Here is a 12,252-nt window from a genome sequence, read left to right as displayed (position 1 = left end):
CAACCTGGCTTAAATGCAATGACACTTTTATTTCACGTAGCAGGGTGGGTTCTCGGTATAGTATGATCAGGGCTCCGGCTCAGCTTCTTGGTGATGGCCATGGCTCTGTCTTTTTCCCAGTTAGGATTTATCCTCAAATTGGCTTCTCTGTGGGCATAATATGACCGCTGTCAGCAGCCACGGAGCACCCTGCTCCCATCCCACCAGAGAGAGGAGGGAAAAACCCTCACCACTGACTATCCACTATAAATGTTCCCTCGGCCTGATTGGACCATCTGAATGGAATGCCATATGCTGATTGGCTTAAACCTGGATTCCCAACCAATCACTGGAAGCCATGGCCTTTCTTGATGGTTCTAACTAGGACCACTCCTACCTAGCCCTAGAATCTATTTCCCAAACATAAGTGACCTTCATCCAAGAAGGATGAATACTTGACCAAAACAGGGGTGTCCTTAGGAAGGAGGTGTGGGGAATAGGTGTTGGGAGGCAGCCACCAACAATAATACCCTGACAGTTTTATTATCCCCACTTTACAAAAGAGGGAGCCTCTGCCCAGAGAGGGCAAGTTATATGCCCAAGCCTACAGAGCTATGTGCAGGGAAATGAGATTTGAACTCGGACTTCTCTGACTGCATGGCTTTTAGTGACCAGGCTCTGAGCCCTCCCAGCCTGCTTAGACCCCAGAACAGGGTGCATGAAGTGTTCTTCGCTCCCCAGGACACGGGAGTGGCAGGACCTCTGTAGGACACGGCAGCGCTGGGAACCCTGACTCGGCCCTCCCCTACTGTACTCCTGCTTAGAAGTGAAATGGGGTTCTCCTTCATCCTCGAGGAGCTTTAGGACCTCCCCTGCACTGGATATCTGGTCTAGGTCCCCAGGTTCTAGGAAGCATTCACAGGCAACCCACATCCCTAAGCTGCAGTCCCTCTAGCTTCCAGGTGGGATTCATCTCAGGGATTCCACACTCCCACTCCTGGCCTTCCCAGACTGTCATCCCCTCAAGGTAGGACCTACCCCAGGCTCTCCACTCACCACACTCTTTGTACCTTCTGTTCCAGTCCCCCTGCCTTTCACCTCCACTATTTTGTACAGACGGTTCTCTCCGCAGACCCGGCATGTCCCTGCTTTTCTTCTCTCCCCCCTCTGCTCACCTCCCTTCAGTGTCTTAGTGTGTGACCTCCCTCTGCTTCAGGTCTCCCATCTGAGAAGCAAAGGGAGCAATAGAATTGTTGTAGAAATTAGATGAGAAAATGCACATAATGTGCTTAGAACATTGTTTTGCATATAGTAGGTGCTCATTAAAAGTGTGCCATTGAGATTAACAATACCCATATTAGCCTCCTCTGTTTACACACCCCCTTCCTCCAGGAAGGTCTCTAAATATCTAGCCCAGCTCAAAGTTAACTTGCCCCGCTCTGTGCCCCCATGCATCCTGTGTAGGGCAAGAGCCCATCACTTGTAAAACCAAAGTAACCAATAACTCTACTCATCCACGGGAGCAGAAACGACAGTGTTTGGCCAGTTTACTTTGCTGTAGAGTGCAACTGAATGAACGACCAACAAAGCCAGATTAAGGGAGTCTTTATTAGCTGGCCAGCAACTACAGCCTGAGGCTCGGGGGCCAAGAGTCAGAACTGCAGCCCTGACCGAAGGTTGATTAGTTTTTTATAGGGGATCAGTTACCAGGGTTCTATGCAAGCAGTCACAGAAGCTGAATCAAGCAGGTTAATTATCTCTGAGGGGAGTGGGGTTTCCATGCAAGCAGTTCCATTGCTGAACAGAAGGTTTCAGCTAGTTAGCAAAGACAGCAGCAGGTACAGGATCCATTGCTAAACAGAAGGTTTCGGCTAGTTAGCAAAGATAGCAGCAGGTATAGGATGTCATCCCGGATGCGGTTTTCTGTACAGCTAGCACAAGCTATTTTCTCATGGGAAGAGCAAGCAGGTTTACAGAAGCAGACAGCCATGTGAGGGTAAGGGAACAAAATGGACAGACAGCTGTGCGTGTGCAAGATCCAATATACAGCCTTCCACAACTTGTGTATCCTCAGTGCTCACACATTGCCTGCTACATTGTCGAGAATGACTAGATACTTGTAAGAGAATGAGTGAACAACCAAGGTAGCAGTAATTCCTTGTACACCTGAGTTATTGGGTCACCAGTAGACTTTCCACAGTGGAGACAAGGGGTTTCACTTTCTCTGAACATTTCTTCCTTTCATCCCCTGCCCTCCCCTTTCCTCCCTGCCCCCTGGTGAACACCAGCCCAGAGTTTAGCATTCAAGGCCTGATTAGCGCTTTCTCTTTTCCCCAGCCTGCCTTTCAGAACAGATGCTTCTCCCTCCCAATCAATCCCCTCTGCTGCGCACCTGGAGCTTCATCAAAGAACCCTGATTTCCCTCCTGCCGCCCAAACCCATCAGACACATTCTGGCTGCCAACAGGAGTTGACCTCTCCCAACCCAGGCCAAGGCCTGCCCTGGCAGAGAAGCCAAGCCTGGGCTCTCAGCCCCACCACTCCAGTCCTTTCTGGGACTATGTGCACCGTCGGCACAGATATAGATAATCCACGCAGGCAGATGGGAATCCAGGCAAGATAATCCCAAACCAGCAGAGGATCCGGAAGTCACTTTTGTCTGGCTTTGAAGTGCATTCAATGGACTTATTTCTTTCCCCTACCACAGACTTAACTTCTTAATCCTCTTTTACTTCGGCTAATATTGAAATGAATTTGTCTGCCCTGTGCACACAATAAGGGGAGACCCCAGGATGCATCCAATGGATGCAAGGGAGAGCTTCAGGTTTGCAGCTGGGCAATACCAGGAGCCAGAGTCTACTGGAGGCTGAGGACCTGGGGTGCAGCAAACCCTAATACAACTCTGAAAGGTTCACAGTGGACCTCAGTTCGGTGGGCCCCTGTGTGTTGTCTGCCCATGGAGTCCCTCTGGCTGCTAACCATGCCTCTGGAGAAATAAAGAAAGACTCCTCCCCACCACATACACATGTGCATGGAAACGTATGCACACACATGCACGTTTGTGCACACGAGTACAACCATACATATGTTCACACATGCACATGCTGAGCCAGGTTTTCTTACTTTAAAAATTTATCTACTGGGGGACCAGCAGATGGCACAGTAGTTACGTTACTGAACTCCCACGCAGTCAACCACAGTTCAAGTTCTGGACCAGGCAGCTTAAAACTCATGCCAGGTGCATGTGCGTGCGTGTCCAAGATCCCAAGAGGAGAATGAAGGAGAAGGGACTGCAGCAGGGCCATCCCCCCGGGAAGTAATTTCTCGCTTTCTATCTGTCTCTCTGGCAAGCACACATGCCCTATAACAAATATCTCCCTTTAAAAAAACTGTTTATTGGGGCCTGCAAGTGGTGTGGTAGTTAAGACACTGGACTCACATGGCTGACCGCAGTTCGAGTCCTGGACCCAGCAGCTTGAAAATCATACTGGGCACATGTGTGTGCCCAAAATCCCAGGAGGAAGATGGGGGAGAGGGGATTGAGGTGTGGTCGCCCACCCGGGTGGGGGGAGATTCCTCACTTTCCCTCTCCCTATCTTTCTCTTTCTCTCCAGCGAGCACATGCACCTATGGGAAAGACCTAAAAAATTGTTTATTATTATTATTTATATGATAGCACATGAGAGAGTGGCAGCCCCCACAGGGCCTCATCCCACCACACATGATAGTACATGAGAGAGAGGCAGCCCCCACAGGGCCTCATCCCACCACACACAGTCCTCTTCCCTCAGGGTCTAGGGTGCCCGCAGGTGTGTCCAGGGCATTGTCAGGCCAGTCTGTGGATCTGACCCCTCAGCTGACCATGTGGCTCCCAGCACTACAGTCTGTGCCACCTAGGCTGGGGCTGAGACAACTGTCCCCAGTCGCAGGGAGTGGGGGGAAGAGCAATGCTTCTCCCAGGAAAAAAGGGATCAACATTGGATCTCATGTATCTAACAGAAGTTCCCAGAACCCTGGTCCATGGCAGAATTCCCAGCACTCCCAGGAGGAGAGGAAGCGCCCAGCCATCCCTCCATCCTGTCATCACTGGCAATGTCCTTCGTCTGGGTGGAAAGAGTTAAGAGTGGATGTGAAGGCCAAAGTTCAACCCTTATTAGTGGGCCTACCTGGAGTGTGTCACTTCACTTCTCACCAACGCTCTTTGAAAGACAGGTGACAATGTTTGGTCTGCTGACCTCGGTGGAGGCTGCGGGGAAAACAGACAATGGTGAAAAGGAGTTACTCATGGGGAGGGGGTGCTACCTTACTCTCCCACCCCATGACAGTATCTGATGTTCACTGAGCACTTACTATATACCAGGGCCTGTTTGCAGAGCTTCACATACATTAACTCGTTAACTCCTTAAGCAACTTTATGAGGCAACTAGGAGTCTATCCACCTACTACAAATGCAGACATGATGACTAGAACACTTACTGAGGGCCCCCGGTTCCCCAGAGCCAAGATTTAGATCCAGTCTGGCCCTGGACAACCTCGTGGGATACGGCCATTCCCACGGGCCCCCGGCACAGCAAGGAGACGGGGACAGAGAGATGGACAAGGAGCAGCTGCTGGTAAGGAAGCCAGCCCTTCCTTTCGAAATGGAAACAGCCAGGCTGCTTAGGCCAGCCAGGGAGTTACGGAACGGACACAGCGACCCTAACGACCCCGATCATCCTGATAGCCGCGATCTTGACAGAGGAGAAACTGTCCCAACTCCAGGCAGGTATGGGGACCTCAGCCTCCCCTTTATTCCCATCTCTCTCTACTTTGGAGAACCCCAGTCATTCAACAAACCTTTACTGAAGCTCCACTGTGTGCCAGGCCTAGTGGGAGGCCCGGGGCACCTTCAGGCTTCCCTGACAATCATCCTCCACACCAGTACAACTTACAAAGTTCCCATTTAGGAAACCAGCCTTCGCAGAACGGCCAGCTAGACTTCCCTGCGCCCAGCCCTTAGTCCCGGGCAAAGCCAGCGGTGCCCCAGGGTGTGAGCACTGGAACCTTCGGTGGGGAGCCCCCACCACTCTGCAATGCCTCTCTTAGGGGGAGTCTGCAGCAGGTCAAGGCACCAGACTGCGCTTCAGAACGTAGCCTGGGAGCCTCCTGGTGTTTGAAGGGTTAGCGCACAGCTGTGTGGGGAGTGAATTCTGTCTCCGTAGGAGCCCGGAAGTCTTTCTTCAGTTTTCTTGACAAATAAGGGTCGGAGCCCCTTTTCTAGAGGATGATTCTCCTCTCCAGATAACTTTGTTCCTCTTCAAATCCCTCGTCCAACAAGGCAGTGGAGAGTTCAAAGCAAGAAAGCCAGGAGACGTGTGCTTAACACTTGCACATGCCTCCCTAGTTAGCTGCGGGATCTTGAGCAAAACCCTCCTGGGGCCTCAGTTTGCTCATGTATGAAATGACTCAGCAGTGGCATGCTTCACTCACAGCAGGCATTGCTGAAAGAGCATTCGTTCATTTGACAAATGTATTTATCATTACAGGGCATGGCCCGCATCGCAGGTGGTATTCTAGGTACTGGGAAACAGCAATTTACAAGGCACAGAAGTTCTCTGCTTTAACAGGGCTTGTATTCACTTTGCCCTTACTCAGTGAGCCTAGTCATACCCTCAGGATCCTTCTGAACACAGCTCCAAGACAGCCACTGCTAGTCAGATCAGCATAAGAGAGGGACTCTACCAGTAAGAGCTCTCTAGAGGAACAGAACAAGTGAGGTTCTGCATGTGTGTGTGTCTATATATAGATATATGTATATATAGAGAGATGGATTTTAAGAAATGAGCTCACAGTTTGGGGGACTGGAAAACCTGACATTTTTAGGGCAGGCAAGAAAATGCAGGAAGAATTTCTATGTTATAGGGGCCAACAGGTGGCATGGTGGTTAAGGTGCTGGACTCCCACATGACTGACCGAAGTTCAAGTCCCAGACCCAGTGGCTTGAAAGTCACTCCCAGGAGGAGAATAGAGAAGGGACTGTGACATGGCCATCTCCTCTGGAGGGTGCTTTCTCACTTTCCCTCACTCTGTCTCTCTCTGGCAAGCACATGCATCCTATGGTTAAAAAAGAAAGAAAGAAAAGAAAAGAAAAAGAATCTCTATGTTATAGTCTTGAGGAAGAATTGCTTCTTCTCTGGGAAATCTTAGTGTTTGTTCTTAAGACCTTCAGCTGTAATTACCTCTTTAATGAGGGTAATCTTTAGTTAAAACCGACTGATTGTGGGTGTTTATTATATCTACAGCACATCTTCACAGCAACCTCTGGACCAGTGCTTGATCAAACAACTACAACGCCGAATCTAACACAAACCGTATCTCCCAGTCCTAGGAAGAGTCTGGAAGCAAACGTCTAGCACTGACAATCCAGGGCTCAGAGCTTCAATTCTGTGTAGTTCCTGGGGAGGGTACCTTCTGCTGGCAGCAGGCGAAGTCATCAAAGAGCCCCTCAGTCCCTACAAGAGAAGTCAGGAAACATATTCTAAGGAGACAATTTAGACAGTTACTTCCACAGAACCTCTCCAGATGCTTTGTGAAAATGATCTGTTATTATCAGCCAACAACACCTTCTTGTTTAATGCAGAACTTGGGAATGTATAACCCTTGGGATTTTCAGAAGACTCCATTTTAGAGCAAAAGGAATTTGCCAGGTTGGCGGGATTTTCTCTATATGATCTGCCCTGTCTATGTTGGCATGTGACTTAAGACTCTCTGAGTCAATAAGGAAGGGGACAGGAAAAAGTATAAGTATCTGCCATGGACCAAGTGAGTGCTAGAGATGCATTAGTCAGGAGCGGCCCAGGTTATGCTGCAGTGACAAATGAGCCCAGAAGTCTCAGGGACTCAACCCAGCAAGGTGTTCTTTCTCTCTCATGTTCTGTATCTGGTGTAGGTTGACAGGTGGCTCTGTCCCAAAGTCACTGTGGAGCCAGACTGATGGAAGCGCCACCATTGTTGAGATGTTGCTATCCCGACATGTGGTTTCCAGAGCCTCTGTGGAAGGGCAAGAGACGTGTGGAGAATTCTTTTAAAAATTTTGCCAGAGGGTCCATGCACTCAGCAAAAAGAGACAGGAAGACAGAGAGAGAGAGAGAGAGGAGAGAGCACCCCCATGAGGAGTGGTCATGCCATAATCCCTTCTCTATTTCTCCATCCTATCAGGATTTGGGCACACATCCACAAGTGCCTGGTGTGTTTTTCAACCCACCAGGTTCCACCTGCAGGGTCAACCATGTGGGATCTGACTGCCCTAACCATCAGGTCACAGAGCCAGTCCCACATATGCTTTTAAATGGGTCGGCTTGGAAGTGGCACTCTTCCCATCTGCTCACACTCCACTGGCTAGAAAAAGTCACATGGTCCTGGCAGAGTGCAAAGCATTCTGGGAAATGTAGTCATCTGCCTGGCCAGGAATGAGAGCAGAAGCAGATCCACTATTCTTCTCCATCACTGTGCTTTTTAACCATGACTCTTACAAATCATCACACTTAACATCACAGCAATTCTCAGGACAGATTATGCCTATTGTACATTTTAGGAAGCCGAAGGTCTCTCCTTTGATCCAAATACAAGTGCTTTAATGTCGGAGTTTTCAAGGGCTATTTTTGGCAGCCCCAAGATCTTTCGTAACTTCATTCCTGGTTTTCACCTGTGTTCTGGACCAGTGGTTCTCAGTCTAATTACTGCAACACACCAGGAGGGTTCCCCAAGCTACCGGATATTAACCTAAAGGCAGGGTAAACTATTTGCTTTGTTACAAAATATAGGAGTTAGGGCTGACCATGTAGTGCAGCAGCTAAGCCCTGTGTATGGGGGGTCAGCTCACACAGGCGGCTGTGTTCGAATCTTGATCCCGGGAGCTTTTAAAACACACCAGACACATGTGCATGCCCCAAGTCCTGACAGAATGGAAAAGCAGAGGAAAAAGGATTGCAGGATGACCACGCCCCATTGGGGTGCTTGCTCTCTCTCTGGCTAGCATGTGTGCCCTCTGGCAATTAAAAAATATATATATGAATTAGAGTGGGTTCAAGGTTAACCCTACAATTGTCAGTCTCCAGGAAGACGCGAATGCAGAAGAGCATTCATTAGAATAGGAGCATACACCCATGGGACTACTTTGCCTGGGGAATTTGCACCCCCTGACAAACGTCTGGGAACCATTGCTCTTGATGCCTGAGTTTCCAATCTAAATGCAAAACATCCACTTTTTTGGGGTTTTGTTGTTGTTATTGTTGTTGTTGTTTTGAAAGGTTTTTGCTATAGGGTATATACTCGCCAGGAAGACAGAGACAGAGAGACATAAAGTGAGAAATCACAAACACACACCCACACACACCCCAGGGGGATGGCCACACCGCAATCCCTTCTCCATTCTCCTCTCAGGATCTTGGGCACGCATGCACACATCCCCAGCGTGAGTTTAAGCCTCCAGATCCGGGACTCGAACCGCGGTTGACTACATGGGAGTCCAGCAACATAGCCATTATGCCAATGCTGGTCCAAAGCAGCTGCGTGTTTTATGTGTACATTGAGAAATGTGACTGGCTGCCCTGATTGTAGTCAGAATCCCCTGCTCAACCTCTGAACCTCCTAAGCCTCAGTCTTCCTCCTGTAAAACAGGAAGAATGGTGCCTACCTCCCAGGTTGTTAGAGAAAACGCAAAGAAGCTCCTCGCTGCTATTTGGCTCTCTTCTGATCGCCCCTACCCTGTACAATGGACAGCTGGCGTGAGAGCCAGGCACGTTGGCGTGCGCCGTTATAAACCCAGAACGAGCTGCTACACCCACCTTGCCCAGACAGGGATGTTTAACGTTGGGGAAATAAATGGAAATGAGCCGAACATTCAAGCACAGGAGCTTGGTTAAATAAACTCATTCAGATTGATGAAGATTGTGCTGCCAAATGTTTACAAGGACTTCAAAGTAGCAAAGGAAATGTTTATGACACAATTCTGAGAAGAAAAAAAATAGAACACAATATGGTATATACAAAATGGTATCAATCGTGCAAAAATGGAGTTCTGCAGCCTGGAAGAAAGTCTAAAAATACACACTCCACAATGCAGTAGGGTCTTCAGATAAGGCGTTGTCCTGGTCTTTACAAGTGGTGCTTAATTTGTTGATTTAAGGTTGCAATTTCAATCTTTCTTGTATTTAACTTCATATTTAAAAATATAACAAATTATTGTGAGAGAAATATTCCTGTTTTGGAAAATGTGAATGCAGAGTTTCCATAGGTACCAGCTCTCCCATATGTCAGAGATCTGGCTGTCAGACATCAGATGGGATGGGGACAAGCAAGATGTGGCGTAGACTGGCAAGCAGCAAGTACTGTGGGGAAGGCAGAGTTGAATTTGAATCCTGCCCTACTCCTTCCTGACTGTGTGATCTTGGGCAAGTCATTTACATTCTTAGTGCTCTGGGATGCTCATGGGTCAAATGGGATGAGAATTCCCACCTCCCTGAGGACCTATGTAAGGTGCCTGGTAGAATCTTTGGCACAACAGGGAACCAGCAGTTAGCATAATGGCTATGTCACTGGACTCCCATGTAGTCGACCACGGTTCGAGTCCCAGACCCGGTGGCTTAAACTCATGCTAGGCGTGTGTGTGTGCGTGCCCAAGATCCTGAGAGGAGACTGGAGGAGAAGGGATTGCGGCGTGGCCATCCCCCCTGGGGGGTGATTTCTTGCTTTCTCTCTCTCTGTCTGTCAGGTGAGCGCATGCACCCTATAGCAAAAACCTCCCCCCTCCAAAAAAAAAAAAAAAACTTCTTCAAAAAAAGAAAAAATAAAAATCTTGGGCACAACGTCGGTGCCTGCAGTAGGGGCTCGAGCAGTGCTGCTCCTTCTCCATCCCCCAGGCACACCTGCTGCTGAGGCCTCTGGCCTGGGGCAGCCAGCCAGGACCTTGCTGCCAGTACAGCACCTCACATCTGTCCTCACTTCCCGCTAACGTGGGCCAGTCCCTGAATTCTGAGTGGCACCCCTAAGACTCCTGGGGTTTTGAAACTTGACTGCAACTCTCTGTGCAAGTCACGAAGCTTTGCTTTCGATAGCTTCATCTTCAAAGGGACGCTGAGTTAAGGAGCAGCTGTTTCTCAGGCCAAAAACCTTTGAAGTCCAGGCTCCGGTAAGCAAAGCAATCGGACAAGAGGACCTTGACAGGTCTCTCCCAACTCCCGGAGCTGAAATTCTCTTCTGCTCTTTCATCGTGTTCTCTGAGAGGCGAAGTTAGCTGAGCTGGGCACGTGCAAGCTGTTAGTACAGCCTGGAATTTGTACCTCTGTCCTTTGCCTCTCAGACCCCTGCGTGTCTTCCAAGGCTGCATGCAAGGCATCGTCTTTCCAGACTCGCTGGAGTCTCTCCCTCGGTGCTACTCCTTATCCTTCTCAGTAGAACAACTGCTTTGCTGATGACTGTCACCTGTCTAGGTGCCAAGCTCCCTGAGGGCACAGGCTAGATCCAGTCCATCTTCGTATTCCTGTACCCAAGGCAGGACCTGGCATAGGTCAGATGCTCAAGCGATGCTTGGTGAATTCATTACTCCCACTTCCCACCCAGGTAATGTCACCCCAATAAGGCCAAGGCTTAGTGGCGGCCTCCCTAGAAGCGACTGGAGGTTAACAAGAGTGGATCTCTGTGTCAGGCATCCTGCCGAACCTTTCAATACTCTCTTTCAGTTCCTAAAAGCAACCCAGCAGGAAGGTGTTATTGTCTCCATTTTACAAATGACCAAACTGAGGCCAGGGGAGCTTACATGACTTGCCAGGCAAGCGGCAGGGTGACCAGTCAACCTCTGCCTATGGCCCTAAGGTGGTTTTTAACACTCCTCTCTGTCATCTCCCCATCAGTGGGCCGGAGGCTCTACCCAAAAACTTCCTACCTGCTTCCTTTGAAGACATGCTATGGACTAAAACGACAGCTCGTTTTTTAACAACTTCATTGAAGTGGAATTGACAGATCATAAAATTCACCCATTTGAAGTGTACAGTTCAATGACTTTCAGTAAATTTTACAGAGATGTTCAATAACCTCCACCATCTAATTTTAAAATATTTCCATCAACCTAAAAAGAAACCTGACGCCATTAGCAGTCACTCTTTGTCCATCCCCACTCCCAGCCCTAGGCCACCACTAACTGACTTTCTCTTCCCTAGAGTCGCGCATTTTGGGTTCTTCATACAATGACATCGTATGGCGGATAGACTTTATATCTGGCTCTATGCACCTGCCTACTGTGCTTTGCTGGCTCATACGGTAAAGCTAGACACAGCTTTTTAAGAAACTGTCAAACTGGGGCCAGCAGGTAGTGTGGCAATTAAGGCGCTGGACTCCCATATGGGCCACTGCAGGTTGGGTCCTGACCCGGAGGTTTGAAACTCACGCCCAGGTTTGAAACTCTGTGCTTGTGTGCCCAGAATCTCAAGAGGAGAATAGAGGAGAAGGAACTGCGGCATGGTCATTCCCCCACTTGTGTGTGTGTGTGTGTGTGTGTGTGTGTGGGGTGATTTCTCACTTTCTGTCTCTGTTTCTCTGGCAACCGTGCACACCCTGTAGCAAAAATCTCTCAGAAAAGAAAAAAAGAAACTGTCCAACCATTTCCTTTTCTTTTTCCTTTTCTTTTTCTTTTCTTTTTTAGATGCTGTTGTTGTTGTTTTGTTATAGGGCATGTACGCTCACCAGAGAGAGAGAAAGAAAATGAGAACGTGAGAAGTTCCCCTCCGGGAGCATGGTCACACCACAATCCCGTCTCCTCCAGTTTCCTCTTGGGATGTGGGGCACTCACGTACCTGCAACGTGCATGATTTTCAAGCCACGGGTCCACTCAAACTGTACACTCGACCACGGGGGATCCAGAGTCTTAACCTCCACACCAGCTGCCGGCCCCAAATGCCAAAAGTAGCTGCACCATTGTGTGTCCCCATCTACAGTGTGCGAGGGCTTCAGGGGCTCCGCATCCTCACCAGCGCTTGGTGTGGTCTGCTTGTTTGGGTTATAGCCATGCTAATGGGGTGAAGAGGTACTCCACGGTGATTCGGATTTGACTTTCTCTAATGACACGTGATGTTCAGCGTCCTTTCATGTGCATATGAGCCATTCCTCTATCTTCTTCGGTGAAATAGCTATTAAAACCTTTTGCTCATTTTTAATTGATTTCTTTGTCTCCTTCTTGTTGAATTATGCGAGTCTGTTTTTCTACTAAAGCCACATCCTAGGATTGCTTTGGGGAGAAAAA

General features: G+C 48.9%; 1 long non-coding RNA gene across 1 annotated transcript; it reads right to left on the bottom strand.

Moving 5' to 3' along the window:
* Positions 1-4,142: 4,142 nt before the first annotated feature.
* On the bottom strand, positions 4,143-11,908 carry LOC114007258 (uncharacterized). Its single transcript, XR_003548897.1, has 3 exons — positions 11,807-11,908; positions 6,328-6,469; positions 4,143-4,224 (listed from the first exon to the last, which is right to left on the bottom strand). It is a non-coding gene; the product is annotated as an uncharacterized LOC114007258 (long non-coding RNA).
* Positions 11,909-12,252: the final 344 nt, after the last annotated feature.

Source organism: Tupaia chinensis, unplaced genomic scaffold (genome assembly GCF_000334495.1).
Source record: "Tupaia chinensis unplaced genomic scaffold, TupChi_1.0 Scaffold000146_1, whole genome shotgun sequence".
Taxonomy (NCBI): Eukaryota; Metazoa; Chordata; class Mammalia; order Scandentia; family Tupaiidae; genus Tupaia; species Tupaia belangeri.
Note: the sequence above shows the minus strand (reverse complement) of the source record. Positions and strands in the feature narration are given on the sequence as shown.